Raw genomic sequence first — 14,525 nt, 5'->3', positions numbered from 1 at the left:
AGGCTGGAAAGGAAGACTTGGGCAGGAAAGACTTTTTAGTCTGTAAGTGGTGCCATAACCCATCATCATCCTGGACGGCTCCTTCTTATTTCCAAGTCTGAATATCTGTGTGAGTTGCACTGGTCAGAACTTCAGTCACTGGCGCAGCGGGCACAGTGGGCACAGCGGGCACATCTTGTAGCAGAATTACAAGGTAAACAGGCGTGTCGGCCTCTGAGTGGCTTCATTGCAGTGAGGAGTGTGGTAGGAATGACAGCCTGGTTCATCTTATTGGCACCTTGGTAACACTTCACTCATTTCTTACACAACAAATCATGAGCTCTTGTTTTTTGGAAAGGCACAAGGCTTTTTACAATTTCATTTTTCAGCTCCTACTTGAGCTTTGTGTGTATTTGGTGATCTCTGCTTAGCTGATCTGCCTGAAGTAAGAAGATTTCAGAAAAACAACTGAATGCTGGATTAGAAATAACTGGAACTTCTTTCTCTTTCTGTCCCTCTGCAGCGTTCATAATGATGACTGAAATTTACCGAGTGTCAGAGAAACACGCTGACGACTTCAGTACCATAGAAGAATCACCACATGTCAGTGGAGCAGATGGCGACACAGGTGGGCTCTGTAGACCTACTTTATACTTCAAATAAAGAAAATTAATATTTTGTCAAGGGAAGACCAAGTAGTACTTTTATTTATGATGGTGTTTTGAAAATCTTTAAAGTGTAAGGAAGAAGAATGGATGTGCTGATGTTAATGAATGAATTGTGTGCTTCACCTTCTTGCAGTGAGCCATTTCAGTGAGATTCCCAGTTTATTTGTTCCCCCAAATGAATTAAGGATTTTTATTTTTTTCATGTAGATGAACAGTCTCCTCACTCTTTCTTGCTGTAAGACACAGTTGTGCTCTTGTTTATTAATTTAGGCAAACGCTTTTAAAGACTAGGAGTGAACCCGTCACAGCTCTCCCTCTTCGTGTTCCACACTGGTGACTAAATCTGAGAAATCTCCTCCATTCTTGTCCAGCTTTCCTGGATGAGGTCTACTGACTTCTTTAATGCCAGACCCAGGAGTACTTCTGGTGCCACACAATTACACCCTAGAAGCACTTCTGAGTCAAGTGGATCCTCCTTACGAAGTGTGAATCATCTCCCCTCAGCTCCCTCTCTGGTGGCACCCACACACTGTTACAGGCAGATCATCAGGACTACCATTCCCAAGATGCACTCACGGTGTACAGATGGGTGCTCAACCCAAGGGATGCTGCTACCTGGCGTACTTGGGAAATAGATGGTCCCTAGAGACAGTCTTGTCCTATCCTTCCATTGCATCTTTCTGGCCAGGAAAGGTACCTGCAACGAAAGTGTCCGGGACGCCTGGCCATCCAAATCCTTCCATTATGGCTTCTTGTCCAGGTAGGCCTTAAGTAATGTCAGGCCATCCACGTTGGCACCTACAGTGGAGAGCAGCACAAAACAGCATCTGTGACTATGAGTATGAGGGAGAGAGTGAGCATTGTCAGCGCTTAGAATTAAACTTGACAGCCATCAGAGCACAGTATGCCACGTCTGACCCTAAAACAAAGAGAGTCCGCGTCTGACCCTAAAACAAAGAGAGTCTGATCTGTCAGCTATCTGTTCTGAGAGAGAGAACAAGAGAAAGAGAAGGGAAACATACTGTATTTCAAAATGTTATTCTGGCAATTTCACAATATCACACATTGTCAGCTGTTCAGGTAAAATTAAGAAAAAAAAAACAATCCTATAAATTAATAAAAAGTAAAAGTTAAATAAAATAAAAATCCATTAGCAGGTTTAGTGTTTTCACCAGTTTGTAGACTGAATCCACTTTTGTGAAGGTAGTAATAAATTTGAACAGTTCTGTGCCAAGTGACAGGTAAGTTATTAACCATGAAATGCAAACACGTGACAAGTAAGCTGATGTTGTGATGATAATAATCAGGTGAGCCTGTGCTAAGATCTGGACGTGGTCATCATGGACAAGAAAATACGGATATGAGGAGACAGAACAGGAATGTCGATGTGACAACAGCAAGTGGGAATGAAGGGGAGACCAGTTAATGGCCCCTTTGATGGTGGGACACCAGTGCAGGAAAGGAAAATGAACTTTAACTGACCAGCCAGGGACAATCAGAATAATGTGGAAAGGAGGAGAGATTTAACTCAGCAATTGATCAAATCATTTGGGAAGGCATCTTCTTTATTTACCTTACCTTCCTCTGTCGTAGGATGAGGGTCTCTGACTGTTACATTGAAGCCCACTTATTTAAAGAAACAGAATAATAAAAGTATTGATGAACACAAGGATTATAGAAATATGATAACTGCGTATATAAAGTATGGTAATCTGTGTGACAGGACCCAGCCAGACTAGACAGACCAACATATAAGGAAGTTCAAGTTTTAATTTATCTTGGCACACATAGATAGTTTAATGATGCTTAACGAAGTTATTATGGATGATGTCTGCTGTTTTGTGGAGTTGTTACTTTCTTGTTGCCCCGGGTTCATGTGGAGGATTCTTCTTAGGTTGGCGTCCACTCTTTCTTTTTGCTCAGGGTCCTTCATTTGTGGTGTTCTGTGGTGCTGCTTTCTCATCGTCCTTTCTGCTGTTAGGCCCTTTGGTGTGTCGTGTGCAGCTTCATAGAGAAGAGCGTTACTGTTAGAGGCACAAGAGTTTAGATACTGAAATTCCCTTCTTGAAGTAACGGCTACTTTTTAATGGTTTTAGTCCACTGGCCCACAGTTTGGCTTGGCTGAGACATTAATAATAATAATAATAATAATAATAATAATAATAATTCCTTTTTTACAATTTACATCGTGCTTTTCTCACTACTCAAAACATATTACATAGTGAAACTATAAGTCAAACTAATGTGCAGCATCCACCTGGATGATATGACGGCAGCCATTTTTGCACCACTACACTTACCACACACACATTAGCTGTTAGGTGTTGAAGAGGTGAGGGACAGAGGGCCAATTAGAGACAGGGGATGATTAGGGGGTCAGAATGATAGGCCTACAGAGAGCAATTTAGCCTGTACATCGGGATACACCCCACTCTTTGTGAAGAATGCTCAGGGTCTTGAATGATCCCAGTGAGTTAGGACCTCGGTTTTACATCTCATTCGAAGGATAGCACCATTTTTACAGAGCATTGTCCGTGTCGCTGCTCTGGGACATTGGGATCCACACAGAGACCACAGGGTCAGCGCCCCCTGCTGGCTTCACCAACACCTCTTTCAGTAGCAACCCAAGCTCTTCCTAGATGGTCTCCCATCCAAGTACTGGCCAGGCCTGAAGATGCTTAGTTTCATGTGGGTGACCTCTTCTGAAGGACCAGGTGGTGTGGTTTCAGATCCACAAAAAGAAGGTGGCTGTCAGTTCACAGCTTTTAACTTTAAGTGAGACATTCTAGAGATTTTCAGTCATTTTGGAGAGTGGGTGTCTTGGGTCCCCTCAGAATGGAGATCAGTGAGTGTGTGTGAGGCTCTCTGACAGAATACGTGGGTGCAGCTCATTTTTAAAAAGGAATTCTAACATCTCATGATTGCTTTAAAGTCACCTCTAGTTACAAAATCAGGACCTGCTCATAGTCAAGTTATTCTGTCTGTCCCACTTCTCATTCCTTGAATTACAGCTCTTTGCTGTTGCTTGTGTCCATTTCATGCCTTGTCACTCAAGACATTTTCTGAGTGGCCTCTGCAAAGATGTCTGATTTCCACCTTCATCATCAGATGAACTACACGCAGATGCTGGTGGGGATCATTCACTTATTTTTTGATGTAAGGGGAGATGGCACAGCTGGACGTCTATTAAATCTGCCACCTTAACAGGCCTGGTGGGCCACTAAAGCCTAGAAGAATGGGCAATGCCCACTTTGTCCTACATCAGGTAGTTCATGTGCTCTTCATTCTCTGATCTCACTCCACCTTGCCTTTCTTCCAGCTCCAGTGCCTCAAGTTAGATCAGAAAGAAAATTCAACCTGCTGAAGATGCTGTTGATTTTCTATGTTCTCCTAGTGGCCAGTCCCATATTCTTTTCTATTTACTGTAAGTATCATTCATACTGATATGGAATTGAAAAGTTAAGGAGATGTGAATGCTTTGTGTATTTCTTATATGTGCAGTTGTTGGCCCCTTTACTAGGAGGACTTGCTCATTACCTCAAAACAGCTAATCATGTGGCTGTAATTCAGTGTACATAGTGGGGTCATCTGAAGGAATAACAGGCTCAAAGGAAGAAGAATTTCTGGGGTGCCAACCCGGCCATCGCTGTTTACTTCTAAGTCCAAACAGAAACAAACTCTCGATGGTGTAAAAGGAAACACAACTATTGCCACAGTAATAAAGTAGCTGGTATTAATCAGACTTTCTTGTCTGCCGTCTGCTGGTCACGGAGCTCCTTAGCTCTGGTCGCTCTGGATAGACGTGACACTTCCATCAGGGATGTTAAGTTCTTAGAGCCCAGGGACCAGAAGGGGCAGTCAGTTGCTCTCATTGGGTGTTTTCTCTTTACTTTGGTGAAAGAAAAGGACAAGACAGTTAGCCACAGCGCTCCCTTAAGCCCAGGGATGGCATCATATACCTGGGAAGAACTTGGAGGGTGAGCCTCTGACATGACAATAACCAATAAATTACCTCCAGCACTTATCATTTTCCATATAAATAAGCTTCCTTAACAAAAATCAGTCAAATACTCTCTAAAGAGGAGCAACATTAAATATCATAATAACAAGGCTTAGGGAGTTCATGCTTCATTGGGTTTAAACAAACATAAAAGATCCTTGAGCAAAGCCTGATTTATCTTAAACTAAAACAAACACTTCTCACTTCTCACTCCTTAGAGGATCTTTGATGTCTGGCCCCCGGTATTCTCCTTGGTACAAATCAAGACCCCCATCTGCCAATAAATGTGCCTCCAGATACAAATATCCAAAGAGCCTCCCATTCCTACCTTCCCTCACCGAGACTCCGTTATTTAAAGGAGGACCATGAAGACCACCTGGTGCTGTGGGTTTGTAATCAGAAAACACATCTGGTTAGTCAGAAGTCCAGAAATGTATCAGGGTGTTTCTCCTGTCCCCTTACTACTCTGCTCCTGGATTATCCCATAAGAGCTGCATGATCCATGAAGTCTGACCAACATACAGTAGACTGTTGCATTTTGCTGCTGCCTTCCACCATCTTGATGAACTTTGATATCATTTTGACCAACTAAAGATCTTCCAGTGCAGAGACATTTCCTTGTAGGTGTTGTATCCAGTAAAGAGCAGAATCCTTTGATGTCCTACACAAGTAGACATGATCAATGGCCTATCATCCAGAAGAGACCTTTATTACTGTTATTCGTGTTGTATATTTGTCTGACACCTGTATTACAACAACTGAAATAATGAAGTTGTTTTTTTATTTTTTTAACAAGTAAAGACAATGCCTGTAACGCAGCCTCCCAGTGCTCAACTAACAGACAAAAAAGCGGAGCTGCCAGCTTATCTCTCAGTGAGATGGCACAAGTTATGCAAAACTCAAGGGGAACAGAAATCTGAACGAGCTCACGTGAACACAGCAAGGAGATTTATTGAAGACATTTATTGTTATGAGTCCAAATACCAAAATGATTTGTCAAAATGCAGGCGGAGGGTCATATAGAGGCAGTTTAGAGAACAGCAATAAATCAAAATGAGTGAAAAAATAAACCAACTACAAAACTCAGGAAAATGAAAGAAGAAAACACAAAAGAAAGAATCAGAAACTGAAGCTCAGAGGATGGCTGTCTCAGGGGTTAATAATCCACCACACTTGAGGAAACGTCTCCTTTGAGCTTCCTCGTTTCTTTCCCCTGCCTACCCATCAAGTGACCGCTACATTATATTCATAGACAGGAGCGTCTGGAGGAAAGTTGTGATGTCTGCTTATTTGAAATGTTTCACCTTTTTGTTTTATGGATTATTATGGAATTTTAATGTGATGATTTAATTTGGCTGTGATGCCATGTTGTTTCTCGATGGGTGCCAACACTTTGTGGTTTTGTTGCCTAATCTCATTATTCTGTTGGTTGAGCAGCGCACATTGAAAGTCACAGTCAGTGACACAATCGCCACAATGACATTTAAGCTGCCATCACACTTTTGTGTTCATCAAAGATTACAAGACCTTGTTACTTAGTAACTGCTTTATTTTTAATATTTCATGTCTTGATCCTTTTTTCTTCTGCCTTCATGGCCTACTGATTCCTCATCCTGAGACAGAACTAAAATGACATCTAAAACCTGGGACTGGCTGTAGGTGTGGTGGCTCGTAGCCCATTCCTTATCAATTAAAGGAAGGTTTGAAGCTCCGCTCAGTTTATGACAATAACGCTGGGGTTTGAAGGAGAAAAGTCTGGCTGAAGACCACCAGTGGCAGGTCTCTCTCTGGCTGCTCACGTCAGAGGACCCTGTGATGTCATTCAGTGGCCTGAGGCTGGATGTGCAAAGCAGAGTGCACTGGCAAAGAGCTACTTTGAAAACATGTCATTCGGTGAGTCCACAGGACTGAAATATTGGTGTCATGGATCAAAGTATGTGCTCATGTAAAGGCAGATTATAAATAAATAAATAAATAAATAAATAAATAAACGGGCGGCACAGTGGCGCAGTGGGTAGCGCTGCTGCCTCACAGTTGGGAGACCTGGGGACCCGGGTTCGCTTCCCGGGTCCTCCCTGCGTGGAGTTTGCATGTTCTCCCCGTGTCTGCGTGGGTTTCCTCCCGGGCGCTCCGGTTTCCTCCCACAGTCCAAAGACATGCAGGTTAGGTGGATTGGCGATTCTAAATTGGCCCTAGTGTGTGCTTGGTGTGTGGGTGTGTTTGTGTGTGTCCTGCGGTGGGTTGGCACCCTGCCCGGGATTGGTTTCTGCCTTGTGCCCTGTGTTGGCTGGGATTGGCTCCAGCAGACCCCCGTGACCCTGTGTTCGGATTCAGCGGGTTGGACAATGGATGGATGGATGGATGGATAAATAAATAAGTGCAGCTGTATTTCACTATATATAGATGATTGGAAAGACACTGAAAACATTGAGGAGGTCTTGGGGTGCCAGCTCGGTTACCCCTGTTACTCGGTGTAATCCAAATGTAAATAATTTTAAACAAATAGAATATTTGATAACATATACAGATCATGTAAGCAAAAGAAAGGAGAACCATCTTGACTTCTATAATGAAAATCAACTCAGTGGTGTGGGTCGTCTTTAGGAGCTCCGTGCTGCTCACAGTTCTGATCTGATATAAGACGCCATTCTCTGTGGTGTCCACTCTTTTGTAGTCCCCCAGCCATTAGGGGGCAGCATCAATTACCCTCAGGGGGCGTCTTCTTACTTCAGTGGGTGACTAAACAGACGACAACGTTAGCGGCCACACCCCCTCTCGCCCTGCAGTGGTATCGCTTACCTCCGATAAACCTGGACGGTGATCCTCTGATAAGCGTATGTGACACCTAATATCATAAATTAAGCTGGGAATAACATTAATGGCAAAGATATTTTACCATTTCTACATTTTAACCGTAGTGTAAACCTTCATAAACTAGTTATAAAGCAGGTGCGTGTGACCAGCTAATATTTAAAACCACTCTCATGTTAAATATGCCGTTATACATATTAAGATTCAGAGGCTAACACACATCATAATCAGCAGTTAAGCCCCACAACGGGTTTGTTAAAGTAATAATCTCCCCCCACAGCTCATGAAGCCTAACATTTATAACTGCACATTCCCACTCTTACGAGCCGCTCCTCTTGTGCCATCCTCATCGTGTAGCACAGATAGGATCGCTGATCGTCCTCCATACTGACATGCTCTCTCCCAGCGGTCCACCAAAAGTCATCCTCATCTTCTGCCTGGGACTCATGTTTATGTGGTCCTCTGCATTCTGGAATCTTCCCAGCCTTGATGGATGAAGTGCAGACCTTCTTGAAACTTGTGGAATGCAGAGCCTGCGTCTCTGTGTGTCAGGTCAGTATCAGTCAGGCATCCAGCCCCTCCATCTTCAGGGCAGTTAGCTAAGAGCTACAATGCTGTATTATGTCTGTGCGATAATCCTAATTTAATATCTGAAACTTCTCTTATATGAGATATGCTGTGTTTATTTCTGTGATGCTATGCTGTAGCCCTGCACTAAACAGTGGCAGTAATCACTGTATATTTAACTTTAGTTAACATGAGAGTTCTTTTAGAATAATGGATTAGATTATACTTCATTTGTCTCCAAGGGGAAACTATGATTTTACAGAAGGTCAAAAAATGATATATGTAAAAATATAAGCAATAAACAACCCACTTTTCCCATTCTTTACTTATTTAAATATTTGTCTTACTGTTATCTGTCTGTGCCGTCTCCTGACTCCATTCCCTCTCTTTAAACTGCTGTCCTCCGGTGTCCACATTACCGCCTCCTCCAGCCTAATTTATGTTTTACTTGTAAAGACCTGCAGAGATTCGCAGATGAGCGCATTTCTCTGTGTTGTTATGTCGTTTTATGTATTTATCATGTAATGTGCACTAAATTACCATTTATTCCTTTGAAGAAACAATAACAAAAATAAGCATTACACAAAATGTTTGACTGGCCTCTTTAACTTCTCTCTCAGTAGATGTCACTAATGTTAAAAATGAAGACAGTAGAGAGAAATTGCTGGAGTAGAAACATAAGAAATTTGACAAATTTGAGGAGACCCTTCAGTCCACCAGACCCGTTTGTTTAGTTAATAGCTAAGCTGTCCCAACATCTCATCCTGATTTTTCTTAAAGGTTGTTGAGGTTTCTGCTTTAATTTCATGTCTCAGATGTTTGTTTCAGAGTCCCATAACTCTTTGTGTAAAGAAGAACTTCCTGGCTTCAGTTTTAGATGCACATCCCCTTAATTTCCCCTGATGTTCTCGAGTATGTGATTCACTCTTCTGAACTCTGTTGGATTTACTTTATTAATGCCTTGGAGGATTTTACAAACCCAGATGAGGTTGCCACATGATGTCCTCTGCTCAGACTAGCAGGTTTAACTCTCTGTGTCTGTCACACTACGACATGTCCTTCAGTCCCATGATGCACCTGGTTGCTCTCCTCTGCACAGCTTCATGTGCTGCTATGTCTTTCTTGTACTGAATTCACTGTCGTAATCTTCTTTATCTGAGTTTGTACAATGCTAGATACTGTAAACCCTGTCATTCTTTCTTATATTCTATAAGTGCCTTGAGGATGGGAAAGGTGCCATATAAATAAAATGCATTATTTTATAATTATTACTGCAGTGACCAGAACTGCACACAACACTCCAGATGTGGTCTCACTAGTGCATTATATCATTTGAGCACATTGTCCTTATTTGTCTTTATAATTGCTGCTGCACATTGCTTAGTCGCTAAACATGCTGTTAGACCTACTAGGGGGTCATCTGGACTGTTTGAAGTCAGGTGGGAGCCCCGGATGTTGAGCCTTAAAACAAGGTACAAATAAAGTGTATCTCAGCGTGTTCATACCAGTTATATGTTGATTAAAATAAATTTGAAAATCAGAGTTGCTGTTTCACACTGAAAACTAGTAAGGCACAATCGTCAATCTGATGTTACAAACTCTGATGGAGTAAAACAAGCAAAAAACATGGCAAGTGGTTCTTTATCAACCAAAAACTGGTAGCATTCTTAACTCAAGTGTAAAAGATGGTTACCTGTTGTATGAAATTAATTGTTTTCCTCAGATTTCATAACATTAAATCACAAGGAGCAAGAACTGGAAGAGTTAAGAATTGCATATTACAACTTGACCAGTAACAACAGTGCTCTGTTGGCGGCTCATGCTATCCTGCAGTCCAAATATGAAAGAAACAACAGTTATCTACAGGAAAGTCGAGATACCCTGCAGTCTCAGTATGTAGCTCTGAATAAGAAGCATGAAGAACTGGCCAAAGAGTTCAGTAAACTGCAGGAATACTACTGTGATGGCACAAACACATCTCATGGTGAGTGCTTTGCTGCAGGATGAGTAGATGGTGGGATCCTTGGTCATCTAATCCCTCATTTGTCATTTGCTCTTTTTGTTTCGTTTTACACAGTAAACACTTGCCCGCTATGTAAAGTGGGCTGGATCCCCTTCGGTTCCAAGTGTTACTTCATCTCCATTACGACACTGACCTGGAATGAGAGCCATGATTGGTGCCTGACAAAGGGTGGACAACTAGTGAATATAGAAAACTCAGAGGAGTGGGTATGTCATTTATGCAGGTGGATTTAAGATGACTGTCTTGAAAAACTACATACTGTAAGTTAAACTGTCAGGAAAAAAAGCTATGAAAGTGCATTAGAAGAACAATCCCAGAAAACCTAAGCTGAAGCTGAGTCAGGTCAGTGTGTTATTAAAGCGGGAATGTCTTTCTTTAGGAGATTCCTCCAATTGATCTGGAGAGTCTGTCAATGCATTTCAAAGGCCCAGGGTGGGTGACTGTCATTTTATACAAAATCTCAATGACCCTTTGTTTTGTGCCGACTACGTATGTGAGGAAGTAAAGATTCTGTCAGAGGACTCTTTCCGTCTTTCTTCATTCATTATAAGTGATGTCATCAGATGTGCTATGAATCCTAGATTGATGTTTCTTCTGTCTTGGCATGAGGAGCTCTTAGAGTTACCATTTGTACATTATGTTTACATGCATTTCTGGTTTTTGATTGGATATCTGGGAGATATGTAATGAAAAAAACGGTCATTGGTGATGCACTAGATAAATAGGATATAAAGCAATTTAAGATTTGCTCATCATTTTTCCATGAAAAATCACCAGGTGACCATTACATCACTTCAAATCAAACACAGAATGCTACTGAACTGAACTTCTGAGGTGATAGGCCCCTGTTCAGACCCAAATCAGTACAAATGTCTGCAGATTCTGTCATTGGTTGAAATCCATTGGGGGGCTGGGGTTTTTGTGAGATTTCCCCCAGGGATGTCGTATTTAGTATCCAGTATCTCTGTTAGCACACTGACACATTATTTGTGTTGGACATCACTGCCAACTGCTCATGTGACACAAGAAGTGACACCATAGCTCTGTTTATTATCAAAGCAGGTGACACAATGAGAGTTTTGTCTGTTCGTTGCATTTATAAGTGGACACTCAGGCCAGTATATGTTAAAGCAAAAAAAGAGATAAAATGTGTTTTATTTTAACCTTTTGATTGATTGTGACTAAGAGAAGACATTTCAATACAAATACGGACACATGCGAGCTAAACTGTTCATCAACTTTTTTATTTCATGTTTTCCTGTCAGGAATTTTTGAAAAATCAATCTGAAATCATTGGAGGTAATCCAAAATATTTTTGGTTTGGCCGATATGATATCATTGAAGTAGAGGAAAGTACCAGGATGGGCGGCGAGCCTGTAAAATCCAAGAGGTAAGAAGACTCCTTTCAGTCCGAGACGTCTCACTTTGACTGAATGAGCTACAAAACTGAATTAGGCAGGAGCAGAAGGGGGCTTACCTACAGGTGACACTTTACTGTCATTAGAGGAGACAAACAAGCTGTTTGCAATCTTATTTAATAGCATAAAACAGATAAATGGACATCAAAATAATTTGTTCCTTTCTGACATTATTGAATAACAAAGCATTTTTTGCCTAAATATCACATAAATATGGCCGATGACTGCTGACTTCACATTTGCCGACTCCTTTCCCTAATCCTGCCAGTAATGCTGGCCTTACACATGTAGTCATGAATGTTGTGTCACAGAGCTCTGAACACAATAATGAAATATGTTACAAGTGACAAACACTTTACAGTGCAGAAAACCAAAGTACAAGTAAATAAGTGAGAAGGTCCTTTCTGAACTTAAACACCCGGCTGAGGTGTGTGGTTTCTATTAGGAGTGTTCTTTACAATTCTGTTTAATTCATCCACCATGGCTTAGTCCTGCCCCGGACTGCCCGTGTCCAGTAAGTATGGAAAGTTCAGTTAATGAGCCACACGACTGACAGACAATCCTCTTTGCTGCACACACTGGTTGCCTTTCATCAGTGACGTGTCTGAATTCAGGTGATGTATGTGAGCCTACAAGGTCAGTCAGATCAGGAGAAAGCCTGACAGCTCCTCTTGTGTTTGAGAGCCAGTGATGACTACAAAGGAAGATGTGTGGAGATACGGCTGAATACGAATAGGATGTTTATAACAGGTTGTGAAATTAAAAATCGATGGGTCTGTGAGTTTGCTGCATTTTCGCTTCGTAAATAAACTGCTATCAAGAGTTCCAGCCACCTGCCAGAGCCGCTGTCTTCAGGAGTCGTAAGGATCACTTCATCAGCAAATCACAGAGCCACTAGTCTGAGCAGAGTCCAGAAGGTCACCTCACTTTGTCATGTAGGTGACAGAGGTAGTGAGTGACAACATACTCGACATACAGGACTGGGAGGAAATGAAAGCTGACATCTTCTTGTAATCTCAGTGTTAGTCTGTGGCTTCTTCCCAGTTCTGACTGAATAGACCCCCGGACCCTGAACTGCACAAGTGGTCATAGATAACAGATGAAATGATAAAGCTTCATTTACACATGAGAAGAAAATGCACAGTTCCTAACTTTTATAAGACAATTTTCCATTTGTTTAACAAGCAACACATGTAAGTCATTTCATCATTTAGTAAAATTAAGATATGTTACCAATATGGGTTTGCTTAAGTTTCTACCCCCTTCCTAGTATTTACTGCTTTTGCGTGTTTTACATAAGGCATGGCCTCCAACCTTTACAAAAATGCAATATTAGAAAAAGGAAACCTGGGGAAACACATAATATGGTTTTTAAATTACTGCTTTCTTTATTTAATGATCAAAGTTCTTATCCAACACCTTTGTGACTGATGTGAAGGTGTCATTGCCCCCAGAGTTTCAGTACTTGGTTGTTGCAATTTAACACCAGAAATAAGAACTAAACACTCTAATTTATAATTTGAGATCAGACTTTGACGTTACTGTTGAGGAGTGATAGCCCGCTGGTCTTTGCTTTCATTCAGATACATTCAGAGTATTGTGAGTATAAACTCTTCATTTCAGCACTTCTGTGAGGTACAGATAGATAGATAGATAGATAGATAGATAGATAGATAGATAGATAGATAGATAGATAGATAGATAGATAGATAGATAGATAGATAGATAGATAGATAGATAGATAGATAGATAGATAGATAGATAGATAGATAGATAGATAGATAGATAGATAGAGTAGATACTTTATTAATCCCAAGGGGAAATTCAGCCAGTTTGACGAGGCTCTGAAACTCTGTGTCCTCTGAGCCATTCAGCTGTAGGTTTTCTTTATTGTGGTGGCGCATTGACCTGCTGTGTCATCCAGCTACACCTTGTCTTCAGGTCATGGACAGAGGACTGGCCGTTCTTCTTAAGAAGGTTCAAAATGACAAGTCTTCACACACTGAGGCAGCAGCAAAGCCCCCCTCTTCATTACACTGCCAGCCCCATGTTTTATTGTAGGTATGAAGTTCTTATCATTGATTGCTGTGTTAGTTTGACACTAGACCTAGAGGGACCTGCGCCATCCACAAAGTTCTTGTCTGTCTTTATTACAAGAGATGTGAAGATGATCGAGGTGACTCTGTGCAGTTATGAGATGAGCACCAAAGCTGCTCTTGGATAGCAGAGTTGTTTTCTCTTACTGCTCTCCCATGAGTCCTGCTGTTACTCTTCATCTCTCATACCATAGAGTCATGAACTCTGACCTTAGAGGAGGGTAGACAGGCCTGAGGGTGTTTGGATGTTTCTTCTAGAATCCTCTGTGACTTTTTGACTCAGGCATTGCTGTGTCCTTAAGGGACTTTGGCAGGCCAGCTTCTCCTATGAAGATTTTGCTCTTTTCTGAATGTTTTTTGGTTTGGAGATGATGGCTGTCACTGTGGTGTAGTGGAGTCACAGAGACTTAGGAATGGCTAACGATTTCCTGATTTCACTCACGTTTTTTTTTTTATCTCTTCTGAGATTTCCTTTGATCAAGACTCAGTGATCTTCTAGAAACCTTAGGGTGACAAGTTCACTGTCATAATAAGTGAGGTTTAGATTCAGTAAGGCTGGCTGTGTCTTTTTATCAGGGATCTTTGCTCAGCTCTTTGCAGGAGTCCCTAAAGAGACAATTCACCAGGCTACTTTATTACTTCAATATCTTAGGAAGCAACTTATAAACGGTGTTACACCTTTACTCTGATTGCTGTCATCTAATATTACATTTTGTGTAAAGATCTGCAGCCATTCATTATGACAAATATACAAAAATGGAGAACATGTGGCAGGGAGCAAAAACTTGAACGTCACTGTGCATTTATCTGAATCAGAGCTGCCATCGTGAAGAGCATTTACCACCACGTGACGTGACGTCTCTTCTGTATTGTTAATGTCTGAGTCTTAACATTTACCACCATGTGACATGACATCTATTCTGTATTATTAATGTCCGAGTCTTGACACAAGTTTTATCACTG

General features: G+C 41.4%; 1 long non-coding RNA gene across 1 annotated transcript; it reads left to right on the top strand.

Moving 5' to 3' along the window:
• The first annotated feature begins 9,756 nt into the window (after nucleotides 1-9,756).
• LOC127526381 (uncharacterized) lies at nucleotides 9,757-11,438 on the top strand. The gene is made up of 3 exons (XR_007933963.1): nucleotides 9,757-10,009; nucleotides 10,103-10,254; nucleotides 11,314-11,438. It is a non-coding gene; the product is annotated as an uncharacterized LOC127526381 (long non-coding RNA).
• The last annotated feature ends 3,087 nt before the right edge of the window (nucleotides 11,439-14,525 follow it).

Source organism: Erpetoichthys calabaricus, assembly GCF_900747795.2.
Source record: "Erpetoichthys calabaricus chromosome 1 unlocalized genomic scaffold, fErpCal1.3 SUPER_1_unloc_23, whole genome shotgun sequence".
Taxonomy (NCBI): Eukaryota; Metazoa; Chordata; class Cladistia; order Polypteriformes; family Polypteridae; genus Erpetoichthys; species Erpetoichthys calabaricus.
The sequence above is the reverse complement of the archived record's forward strand: the minus strand, read 5'-3'. Positions and strand labels throughout refer to the sequence as shown.